This window comes from Adiantum capillus-veneris, chromosome 13, assembly GCF_014529385.1.
Source record: "Adiantum capillus-veneris isolate H3 chromosome 13, ASM1452938v2, whole genome shotgun sequence".
Classification (NCBI taxonomy): Eukaryota; Viridiplantae; Streptophyta; class Polypodiopsida; order Polypodiales; family Pteridaceae; genus Adiantum; species Adiantum capillus-veneris.
In genome coordinates this window covers 125,328,450-125,341,280 of record NC_140943.1, presented here as the reverse complement: position 1 = coordinate 125,341,280, position 12,831 = coordinate 125,328,450, and positions in this window count along the sequence as shown.

Below are 12,831 nucleotides of genomic sequence, written 5' to 3'. Positions count from 1 at the left end.
TGATCCAGAAGGCTCCTCCCATGGGGACATGGTGTGGGAGATATGGAAGTTCAAAGTTAGAAGGCTTTACAGATCCCCAACGGGAAAGGCTAACAAGGGAATATAGCCAGAGCTGATGCCAACAGATGGATTTGAAGGGCTTAAGCTGTCGAGCATGCGGGTCTTCTCGATTGGCAATTAGAGCTCCATATGAAAGTTATGGACTATTGAATGTTTGCAGGGGGCAAGTTATGGGCCAACTTACTCGCCTTGGAAAGCATGCCAGCTGGGAGATTTTGAGCCTTGACCCATCTCTAGAATGTCATGTGCATTGTATGGGGTTAGGAAAAAGTGACAGCTCGTCAAATGGAATCATGAGGCCCGAGGTATTGTAGTCAAAATTTGGTGCCAAAGGATGGGGATGATTTTCAATTGGGAGATTTCAAGCCTCAACCCGGTTCTAGAATGTCATGTGCACTATATGGGGTTAGCCTAAATTGATAGCTCGTCAAATGGAATCACAAGGGCCGAGGTATTGCAGTCAAAAGCTGGTGCCAAAGGATGGGGAGAAGTTGACAGATGGTTTTCTTAATTTTTTTGCGGCCTTGAAAGTCAGGCCCGGCGAGGCCAAAATGGTATAGAGATTGGCAAGCTTGGATTTGGGGTTACCGGCTTCTGGTGGGAACTTGCAGCTTGGTCACTTGATCAGTGAGCAATGGATAGAAAAACATCAACTATCGGGGAAAAAAACCATTTTCTCTAAAGTTTGTGTGCTGGCCATGGAACCCTAAGGGGGTTGCTTCATTAGAGCCCGTCACGTGGTGCTCCAGTTAACCCATATGGGTTGCACAAGGTGGAAATGAAGCCTATAAAGGCTGGAGTGTGCACCCCCATAAGACAATAAAGTGAAGAGGGGAGCTCTCCTTGGCTTGGTTGTGAGCTATGGTGGCGCCGCCTTCTTCTTCGTGGTTGGATCTGTGCAGGCACGCAAGGGCGGCCCTGGCCGCGGACGACGAATTTTGGTGGTGCTGTTGGCATTTGGTGGTGCTCAAGGGGCGCTTGACATTGTTGATGTAGCATAGACATTCCCACAAGCTCCCTAAGTGCAATGCTTTTTGTTATTGAAGTGCACCAAAAGGATTGTCATGGCGCGATGGCAACCAAAATGGTCTCAAATGAAGAACTCTCAAGTGGTAATGAGAGAGAGAAGTGTTGGGGTGTTGGCAGGCCATCAACGGTGTTAAAAGGGTACTCCCAAGTGGATCAAATGCACCCCCTTCCAAGAAAGAGGGCCCCTTGAGTTAAACGGGCAAGAAGAACCCACTTTCTTTGTTGATTTGTAAAGCCTCCCTATAAGAGGGTTTTTCACAAAGCCTTGTAAACGGCTTTTTGCCAACAGATTTTTGTAGCAAGTGAAGAAGACATTCTTCTCTATGAAAACCATGGAGTCTTTGTAAGTGATTTGCAAGGAGAAGTCCACCATTTCTTCCCCCTCTTTGTGTCAATTCCCGGTTCCCCTTTCTCTTCTTTTACTTGTAGCTTTGCCTGTGTTGCCGTTTGCGGTGCAGTTGTGTGCAACCCTGAACCCAGGTCCATGTATGAAAAGTGTGTGTGTGTGTGTGTGTGTTGTGTGTGTGTGTGTGTGTGTGTGTGTGTGTGTGTGTGTGTGTGTGTGTGTGTGTGTGTGTGTGTGTGTGTGTGTGTGTGTGTGTGTGTGTGTGTGTGTGTGAGAGAGAGAGAGAGAGAGAGAGAGAGGTTTGTGTGAGTCTGCGATGTGGAATAGAGGTGTTGGGTGTGTGATAGGTGTTAGAGCTTCCCATCCAGCGTGTGTGATTTTAGTGTGAAACAGAGGTTTCAAGTGTGTGGTATGTGCTGGAGTTTATTAAAAAGTGTGTGTGTGTGTGTGTTGGTATATCAAAACAGGCATGTGCTAGTGATTTTGTGCTGATTGTTGTGAAGGCAAAAACTAGTGGTTAGGGGTGTTGTGTTTGCCCTGGGCTAAAGAAAGGTATATTATATGTGTTCCGGATGTATATCCCTTTCCAACATGCACTTGCAAACATGAAAGATACAAGTGGAAAGATGCCTTATCATAAAATCATCCTTAAAGAGGTAATATATTGGTGACTTGTTGAACATTAAATGAAATATTAATGAAAAACAAGCAGTAGACATTGGTAACCCTGGATGTTTCCTTTGCAATCCAAACCCCTTGGTTAGTTTATGCAATGTCAAATTTCTTGGTTAGACTTTGCATGAAAACTACTCAACCTAGCAGCCAACGGTGACAAACACAATCTACCGTGGTCAAAAGTGTTTGGAATCCACTCAGAAATTTGAATTTTTCCATTACCCCTTGGTAGATTGTGATTTTCTTTCCTTGAAAGTGCACAATACCTATCGAGTGATTGTGAATTAGTTGGTTCATACTCTTGAAAATACCACTTCTAGAGACATAATCAATGCTACAACTAAGCAGCATATCTTCTGTAGTTGGAATCTTATTCACAAGTACGTCATGAGAGAATCTTCTTCCTCCATGAATAGAGGATAGAGATTTCAAATACCCCCAAAGAAAATAGTCACACTAGATTTTCTTAGGTGTTTACACAAGAGATTACTCTCAGCATCCCAGGGGATTCACTATGTCTAAAACTACCATATCACGTGCGTTCAACACATGTTTGTAAAACCCCTTATCTATGAATTTTTTAAGGAATATGATGTACCCTTTTCTTTTAAAATCTATAAGTTTTTTTCAAATTTGAAAAGATTATGCCCTTCTGTATATATATTTCGGTAAGATTCAAGAACTTTAAATACCCTTCTGTTGAACTCACGTGATAGGTTACATTTTTATTAGGTGACCTCCCCAGGCTCAGTGACAATCTCAACCTTGTGAGCTATTGCTATATGTGCCTTGCACAATTACATGAGCATGAATGCATCACAGTGCGTCATTGCCAAACTTAGACTGTGAGCTTATATCCACTTAGTGTCAAATATGTGTGACATTATCCTTGATCTGCAGTCAATGGATATTACCTTGGTACATAATAGAAGCCTTGCTTCGCATGCAGGCTGGCAAAGCACTTTGCTTTGCACAATAGACAATATTTTACAAATGAAAGGTTAAATTATAGAAAAACAAGTAAAACTTGAAATGTACTAACCTTATTGCCAGTCTGAGAGCGGTTGTCTTCGCTTGAAGCTAGCTTCTAGCCTTGTATGCTGAGAATTGAGAGCTATTGGATGTACCTTACATGCCATCGTGGCTTGGGTCATACCGACCTCCAAGAGAAAATCAAATAGACATGGTGCGAAGTTTCCCAAAGTCCATATGCTAATAGCATATTCCAAACTTGGGAATTTCTATTCAATATTCCTGAGATTGAAGCCTTACTTCGTATAAATATATGAAAAAGATAAGTTATGAGGGAGCCTGTGCTCATAGCGAACATCTCCTCATGTTGACAAACACACGTCAATGAAAAATAAAAGCGAGCTTTTGTAAAGAAATGGCCTTGCCAAATCATACATCTAATTGAAAATACTTAGATTACCCAATCAATTTTCTCAATCATTGGAGTTCGTATTCCCCTTACTGTGGTTGGTTTTTGGTTGCATATGTGACTTCTTAAAGTACAAAGAGAAGGCCATGCCAAACACCTTTGTACCTAATAGTAAGTCTACTACCAGGCCTTGCCATACTGACAATTCCGAGGTTTCTATGATCCCCCTGGATCAAGAGCCATCTCCTTGAGATATTGAAGCCTTGCTAGTTGACCTTGCTTTCAGCTTTTTGGTCCATGATCCTTGAGTCACTCTCAGATTAGCTAAAAAATTAGTGTTGGACTTTGATCCTTCGATTGATGACTCAATGTCATTGGATTGTTTTGTTCTTGTGGCCTTTCTCCTTTTTGGCTTGTTGCTCCAATTTCAATGCTCTTTGAACTAGATCATTGAATTTCTTTGTGGGTGTTGGAACCTCTTGTTCCCTTAACTTCTTGCTTCAAAAACTATTAAGGAACTAGGCTCGCACCCTTATGAAGGCTCCTATAGTTTTTTGATCAATTCATAGCTTTAACCAACAACTTGCCTTGGTTTGTTGTATCCAGTACGTACATTATATCCTTATCACCCCTATTAACTAAATGCTCCAAGCAGAAAGATTTAATCATTTTATTGTGGGATTTGAGTTGACAAATTGAATAATAGTAGTACCATTTTCTAGTTGCCTCCCTCAATGTTTGAGGAAAATGTTCCCCCCATTCATCCTCATCTATGTCCTTCAGTTCTACATACTTATCAAAGGCTTGGATGTGTACATCTAGGTCATCTTTCATGCCTCCCGTGAAAATTGGAAATAATATTTTTAGGTTAGAAGAACGTTCTTGCTAGTGATTGGATTTGGTTTTATGAATTGGCTTTCTGCCTTTGGTTCTTCTCTTTGTGTAATGATCTGTATCAACCTCCTAGTTCTTGTTATCATCGGTCTCAGTCAATGTGTCATATTCAAGTTGGATTGTTGATTTATGGATTATTTACTTAGTGGGTTTTTGGCTACATTGAGATACATGAGACTGGGTCCATCCTTCCGATATCTCTATATGTCTGCACCGAAAATGGGTGGAATACTAAAAATCCATTGATTAATCAGTTGTTCCTTGTGTCGGAGGAACATCTGTCTCATTCCCACGTTCTCTCTCAATATGAGAGCCTTGCTCTTACTCTTCTTAAATGATGTGACATGGTCTAGATCATACATGAATCTAGCAGCTGGCCCTTCTGCCATTATGTGCAACTTGCCTGATGGCATGGTTTATTTATGATATCTCTAACACCAACTGGGAGATAGTTCTTCTGTCAAGAAAAACTTAGCTCAAATCACTATAATCGCCAAAATGGAAATATCTGGACACTTATGACAAATATTCCAAGCTGGTTAGTTAGAGTAAGGTTATATCAGCTCACGACTTCAGACATCGGATCAAAAAAGACTTGGAATGAAATGCAATAGTGGAACTGAAACATAAATTAAATTGGAAATTGAGATCGAACACTAAAATTGGAGATTGGAACTAGCCTAATAGATACAGATTAATGTATCAAGTACAACAATGTGAGACAAGTCTAATTTGAGCTTGATTAGAGTTACAAGAGCATAAGATCTCCAAGATAGAAAGCACTCATAGTGAAGAGTCCTAGTAAGCAGAGATCGATTTGTAAAATGAAGTGGTGGGCCCTATTTACAGACCTTAGACTCAGCCTCTGATTGGCTCTGCACTGTAAAAATTATCACAGTAGTTGACCTTGGTAATTACTAGTCCAGCCGGCTCAACCGTCCCTTTGAATCTTTGTTTGGAGGTTCATTCACACCATTTACAATTTCCTTTACATCACATGTAACATTATCTTTTACTTCATCATACCAATTATTTACCTTATCAAAAACCTTATCCATGTAGCCTCACTCAATGCAAGCTCGATGCATGATAGGGATATAACATTGGTACCCTATTAGGTCAAGGGAATAGCCAATAAACACTCAAATTTTATCTTCAAATCTAGCTTAGTTTGCATTTTTCTCATGCATGGTCTTCCTAGGATGATCCCGTAATTGAGTTTCTTCCAAAGTTCACAATGGAAAAAGTGTTCTGGTAGTCAATTCCATAGGGGCTGACTATCACATTTTCTAGTAAGACCATCGATTCTCAATGTGTCCATCTGGTAGGTGCAATTTCATACTGTTTTTCTAATGGCTAGTTTTTCCCATGCTTCACAAACAGTTTTTGTTGCATGGCTATGCGTGCTCCACTATCCAAAATAGCCATGGCTGTTACATCATTGTATTGTACATATTTCCTTCATTCCTCTCATAGTAGTCTTGACTTTATTCATGGGCACATGGTTGAAACCTTTAGGCCGTGTCTGTTTGTTTTGCAATTCCATCGCGTTATTCCTTTAAAGCCCATCTTCTCCGTAGTAGATTTAGAATCTCCCCATAAGTGAGGTCGTATCTTAAGTAACTTACCCAATGTGATTGTGCATTGGATTGGAGTTGAAATAATGGAGTGCAAATTCACCACATCCAAAGTTTTCTTTGGTATATTTAGTTTTGTTGTTTTGCAGCCCAATTTCTCTTCACTTTCTTCCAAGTATGAAGGCAGTGTCTGCAGGGTTATAGCTTTTGATGATCCTGACAGCTCTGATCCCCAATCCTCATATCAAGAATGATTCATCTAATTCCATGGGCGCCCTATCTAGCCATACTTCTTAATTGGAGCCAATTTCAGAGTCAAACTCCCTTCATTCGCTTCCTTGACTCGTTCTCAAAGGTGGTTTGGCCAATCTCCCTCAAATATGGGCACTCCATCTAAACCCTCCTCACTATCTGGACTATTAGTGTAGCTGAAGGTGTATCAGTGTCTCCTAGAGTTTTCTTCAACCCTTCATCCTCTTGTGCTTTTTCTTTGTCGATTTTTGTCACATTTTTTGTTGTTTTCATATGACTTCCAATTGGGGTTTCTGTTTCTCCAATATGGATTGCATGATTTGCACTAAGTTTTTGTATGCTTCTAATTTAGTGGCTTCCATATCAGTGCTAGATAGAGTTTCCATTTGATTTCCAGTGTTTGGCATGCTTTCAATCCATCTTGGAAGGCTTCCAAGGCTAAGTTGATTGGTTCATAGATTTTGTCCACAAGCACAGATCTTGTTGATTTTTGTTTTGATTCTTTGAAATCCGATGATAGCGTCTGCATATTTTTCTCTACCTTGTTTTGCACTTTTTTTCAAACTCCCTTTGTTGTTTTTGTCTCTTGACTGTGTATCTTTTGTGTCATTATTTTTTGGAGTTTTTGGATGATTTGTTAGTTATGTCCGATTAACTTGCATTGTTTTGCTTATTCCCCTTATTTTGTGCCCTAGTCACTACTCAAATCGGAAGTGTGGGTTTCCCCTCTAAGGAGATGCTTAGTACAACTTGAACTATGTTTATGGCAATTTTTCCTTTTTTTACTAGATTCCTAGGGCACTCTTATAGAAAATTTCCACCCTTGCGACCACATGCTCCACAATATGCCTCTATAGGTGTAGAATTCTTATCTGGTTTAGGACATCATTTCTCCAATCATCATCTACTCAGCAATTATGGAAATTCTTGGTTTTAGGTTTAGGCGTTGGTTCATCATGGGTGGTCTAGCCCCTTGGTTTGCAACAATAAAGTGTGCGATACAGGACGCCCAGTGCAAGAGAGGGAAGGAGAGAAGGGGAAGGGGATGGAGCAAACATAGTGTGTGGTTTGCAACAATAAAGTGTGGGATACAGGACGCCCAGTGCAAGAGAGGGAAGGAGAGAAGGGGAAGGGGATGGAGCAAACATAGTGTGTGGTGGAGCATTAGAGAGTATCACTATCTTCTCCTTATTCTCATTATTACCAAGAATCTAAAGTAAAGTGGGTGGGCACTCGTCCATATTTGGCCATGGGGCTTGAAACCTAACAATCTGCCACTTGAAGGCTAACGAGACCCAAGTGGCTAAATAATACAGGGGCTATTATGTACAATCATTAAGCATGAGTGTAGTTTCACCCTACGCCCATCATCTCTATGCAATGTGCAAACCGCTCTGAGGCTAAGCTATTTGCTAGAGTATCTGATGGGTTTTCATTCGTGTGAACTTTGACTAAGTCAATGCATTTGCTAGCCAAAATATCCCGTACCACATGATACTTGACCTCTATGTGTTTTGACTTGGAGTGAAACACGGGGTTCTTTGGTAATGCAATCGCACTGACTGTCACAATGTAGCACTAGAGTCTGGTGTATACCAAGGTCACCCACTAGAAGAGTTAACCACATAGCTTCGTTATTGGAACTAGAAACTGCAACATACTCGGCCTCAATGGAGGAAGACGAAGTGCAATTCTGGATACATGATCTCCAAGAAATTGTCGCTCCAACAAACAAGAAAATGTAGCCATATGTGGACTGCCTAGTGTCCACACAGCCCACATAATCTGAATGAGTGTATCCAGCTATGGATGTATCACTGTTTCCAAATCATAAGCACTTGTTTCTAGATGAGACCTTGAAGTATCTCAAGATGTGCTTCCTTGCTTCCCATTGCTTTCTTCCTGGATTTTCCATAAACCTGTTGACCACTCCCACTGCATATGCAATGTCTGGCCATGTGCTAACCATGGAAAACATAAGACTCCCAACTATCAAATAATAGGACACCTTTGCCATCTTTTATTTTTTAGCATCCGATTTGGGACAATCATGCTTGCTAAGTATTTGTATGTTGCCATTGGGGTACTCAATGCTTTCCCCCCTTGCAAATTAAAATGTTGCAAAACCTTGTGAATATACTTTTCCTATGAAAGTTCAAGTATACCACAATTGCACTCTCTCTTGATACGCATACCAAGAAAGTGATGTGAATCACCCAAATCTTTCATAGCAAAATGCTTGCTTAAGGCATCCTTGAGCACGGGGGATTCACTAAGGGTTACTGTATGGTATCACGTGAGTGTACAATGGGGGGGGGGGGGGGGGGGGGGGGGGGGGGGGGTCTAAGGTCAAATGGATAGATTTTACATAGGAGGGTCCCATATGTAGGGATTAAAAAGGCAGTTTTGTTGCACGCAGGTGGCGTCCCCCTATTACTACTAGTAAATCCCTCGTGTCCTGGAGAATTGCAATCTTGTATTCTGACTTCCTGGCTATGAGCATATCATCCATGTACAAAATCAGAATGATGAGGGAACCATTGTTCAAGCACTTTGTTTACATGCAGTGATCCACTTGGCTCCGTACGTAACCCTACGACTAAATGTACTTATCAAACTTGATGTACCATTGCCGTGAGCCTTGCTTTAATCATACAAAGATTTCTAGAGTCTACACACCAGTTCTCCACATGTTGGCCTCTTAGGTTTTATTGTAAAACCTTTTGGTTGTTTCATGTAGACATCCTCTTCAAGATCCCCATGAATAAATATTGTCTTTACATCCATTTAGACCAATTCCATGTCCTTGATGGCTACTAGAACAAGCACAAGACGCATGCCATCTTGACCGCCGCTAGAGAAAAGATTTCATCAAAATACACGCCTTTTGTTTCTTATAGTTGTCCTAGAGAAATTTTATTTGCATAGTAAGCTGATTGTGGATGAATCCAAAAAAAAGGTTATACTTGTGAAAACCAACCATAAGGAGAAGCCATGCATTGTGTACAATAGTGGTACACTTGAATTTGTGGAGAGCTTTAAGTACTTTGAACTTGAGCTTCTGGCCAATCACAAGTGGAATGCATGTGCTATGCATCATTTAGAAGCTAGAAAGAGAGCATACTATGCATTTGAGAACATGTGTAATGAAGAAAATGTCAAATGTTCGACTCTCAAGAAGTACCTTTTTGACACATTGGTGACACCATCTCTTTATCGAGTTGAAGTGTGGGGTGAGAGCACCTCAAAGTCTACTTGGAAAGAGTTCGAGAATGTTCAAAAACCTTTTCTTATAAACTTTCTCCAAGTTAAGACACAAACATCATATATGCTCCTACTTCTTGAGTCGATATCTCTGCCAATTGAAGTTATTGCATGGTACGAGTTGTGGAGTCCATGCTAAAGATGCGTCAAAACCCCTCACATTGACTTTCTACAATTGCATGGGAAGCAAACAAAAAAGTTCAAAAGATGCATAAAGCAAGATCTTGAGCATGGGATGGATGCAAGACACACAACAAAGTGGTATGGGAGATGGGATGCATTACACTTGTTGCATGATACCTCAATAGACTCCCAAGTGAATGAAGCTTGTTTACAACGCCAATGTGTTATGGCTTAAGAGGAATCCATCAAGTGATGCTTCATACATTACACCACCCATATTGCTCCCCCCCACTACAAAACCATGTTCTTCATTGAAAGAGGAAACCATACTCACCATTATATGGTTGAGCCTTGTTCATGATATGCACTATCGTAGCCATTTGTCTTAGCTCCCACGTGGGTCCAAGAGAGAGAGGGGGGGGTGTGCGGTAGATAGAGAGAGAGTGTAGTCACTCTTTTTCTTCTCTCTATCGTATGTATTTCACTCTATATAATATATATATATATATATATATATATATATATATATATATATATATATATATATATATATATATAGAGAGAGAGAGAGAGAGAGAGAGAGAGAGAGAGAGAGAACCCTCTCTATACCACACAACTTAGAGTGCAATACACATGTCAAAGAGAGTGAGATACACATGGGAGAGAGAGGACAAAGAGTGAACACACCCTCTTTCTCTCTCTACCACACACCCTCATCTTTCTTTCTCTCATGGACCCACTCACCTTCCCACCGAATCACCTCTCCCCTACTTAAACACACATACCCCCTCACACACAAATACACACTTCACACTCTCGCAACCCCTCCCTACACCCGCTAACCCCAAGCGACCCTCCCCATTACATGCTACCCCACCCCTTTTCCACCCCACACCAACCCTCTTTCCCACCCTACCCTACCTACACACACACACACACACACACATGCACACACATGCTCGCACTCTCTCTACATATTCTCTCTCTCTCTCTCTCTCTCTCTCTCTCTCACACACACACACACACACACACACACACACACACACACACACTCCCTCTCTCATACACTCTCTCTACACACACAACCTCCCTATCTATCCATACACACACAAAATCTCTCTCTCTCTCTCTCTCTCTCATGCACACATGCACACCTCCACCTCACACGTACAGAAACATAAACACCCCCCCCCCCCCCCCCCCACACACACACACACACTCTCTCTCTACATGCTTGCACTTCCCTCTCTCTTCCCCCCCTCCACACACAACCCCCCTCCCCCCTCACTTAGTCAATACATGTCACTCTTTGGGTGACACATGTTGGCCACCCACTAGGGAGGGAGTAGCGAGAGAGGTGTGTGTGTGTGTGTGTGTGTGTGTGTGTGTGTGTGTGTGTGTGTGTGTGTGTGTGTGAGAGAGAGAGAGAGAGAGAGAGAGAGGGAGGGAGAGAGGGAGAGAGAGGGAGGAGAGGGTTTTGTCGTGTTTGCGTGCATGTGAGCATGTGTGTGTGCGTGTATGTGAGTGTGTGTGTGAGTGTGTGTGTGTGTGTGTGTGTGTGTGTGTGTGTGTGTGTGAGAGAGAGAGAGAGAGAGAGAGAGAGAGAGGACCTATGAATGAAGCAGGTTGTTTAGAGATAGGTATATGATACCTATTGAGAATCTACTTTTAGCTATTATCTTTTGATAGCTCTCCTAGTTATTTGATTAATCTAATAGCTTTTACTAGTTGATAACTATGTAATAGCTGTTGAACATGCTACTAGTGAAACCAAATTGGTTGGACATAGCTATATGGTAGCTATTGAAAAAATATTACTTGCTAGTAGCTGCCTAATAATTTTCAATCACATAGCTATCATATTTATGTTCTAAAAGTAAGTTGCTATAAATAGCTACTCTTGGTTTCTATTTGATGTCTAATAGATGTTAAACGTGCTATTTGTGAAGCAAATTGTTTTCCCTTTTCATTGAAAAGTTCTTCAGCAAGTTAACCATTTCACTCTTGATGGTTATTCTAGGTGGACCCCACCTTATACACAAAAATCAAGCATGAGAAAGTGAGTATGAAAAGACAAGAGTTTCATGCATTGTACAACCTCAGCTTGGTTGGGGTTGACAACCCACAACTAATGGATGTTACGTGAAAAGACTAGTGTTCACAACATTGAAAGAGAAAAGGTAAAAAGGTAAAGCTTCTAACCATTTGGCCAGAGTTTTACAACAAATTTATGATGTTGTATTAGATGGTCTACCAAGAGTTACTTGTAAATGGTGAGTGTGTTGCATGGTTCGATAAAATTTCATTAACCTCACACATGCTCAACCTCAACTAGCTTATACTAGTTTCCCTCTACATCGTTATAGCCCTAGCTACGAGAAATTGCCTTCAAGGAAGAAAAAAAACCACTAAATTTTGGTAAAGAAAACCAACAAAAACCAAGAAAAATCTGTGCATTGTTGATCATAGAAACCAAAACCTCTGACACTGTTAACCCTCACGCACATTCCTATCACCTAAGATGGATGCCGTATTATTTATTTGGTAGAGTCAGGTACCGATCTTGTCGGTCCAATAGGAAGAGGATAAGAGTGATCGCCGATGAGAGACGCACTCTAACTGGAACATTTAAGGGATTAGTTGGCTAAGCATGGGTGCCCAAGTGTGAATGGGGAAAGCTCATATAAAATTCAACTAAACCTAAAATTCACTCATTCTTTCATTTGTGCAATTGAAGAGTGCTCTTGCTCCATCTCCATCTTCTTCTTCTTCATCTCCTTGGGTATGCGTGAGAGAGTAAGAGAGAGAGAGAGAGAGAGAAGAGAGAGAGAGAGAGAGAGAGAGAGAGAGAGGGAGAGAAAGAGAGAGTGATCGAGCATTGCGATGACGACACGGCGGCGGTGAAGCGGTTGAGCACGGCGCAGGGGAGGCTCCTTCTTCTTCGCGACGAGGAATCCTCCACAAAGGCGAGCGTAGGGCGACGAGTGACATACCATCGTCATCTTTGAGCTTACTAGTTTAGGCTCGTTGCATGCTTGGAGCCATTTGTGGCTCGCACACAATGTATTGGCAAGTTCCTTGCATTGACATTTGCGGCAAACATGCACATTTTTGGCCCGTTGCCAGGGTAATGCCATACACTAAGCTTGAATGGCACTCTGTGCTTCTTTGTGGTGCAATTTCAATTGTAGGAAAGGTAGAGAAGGAAGGTGTGTGTGTTGAGAAGAAGG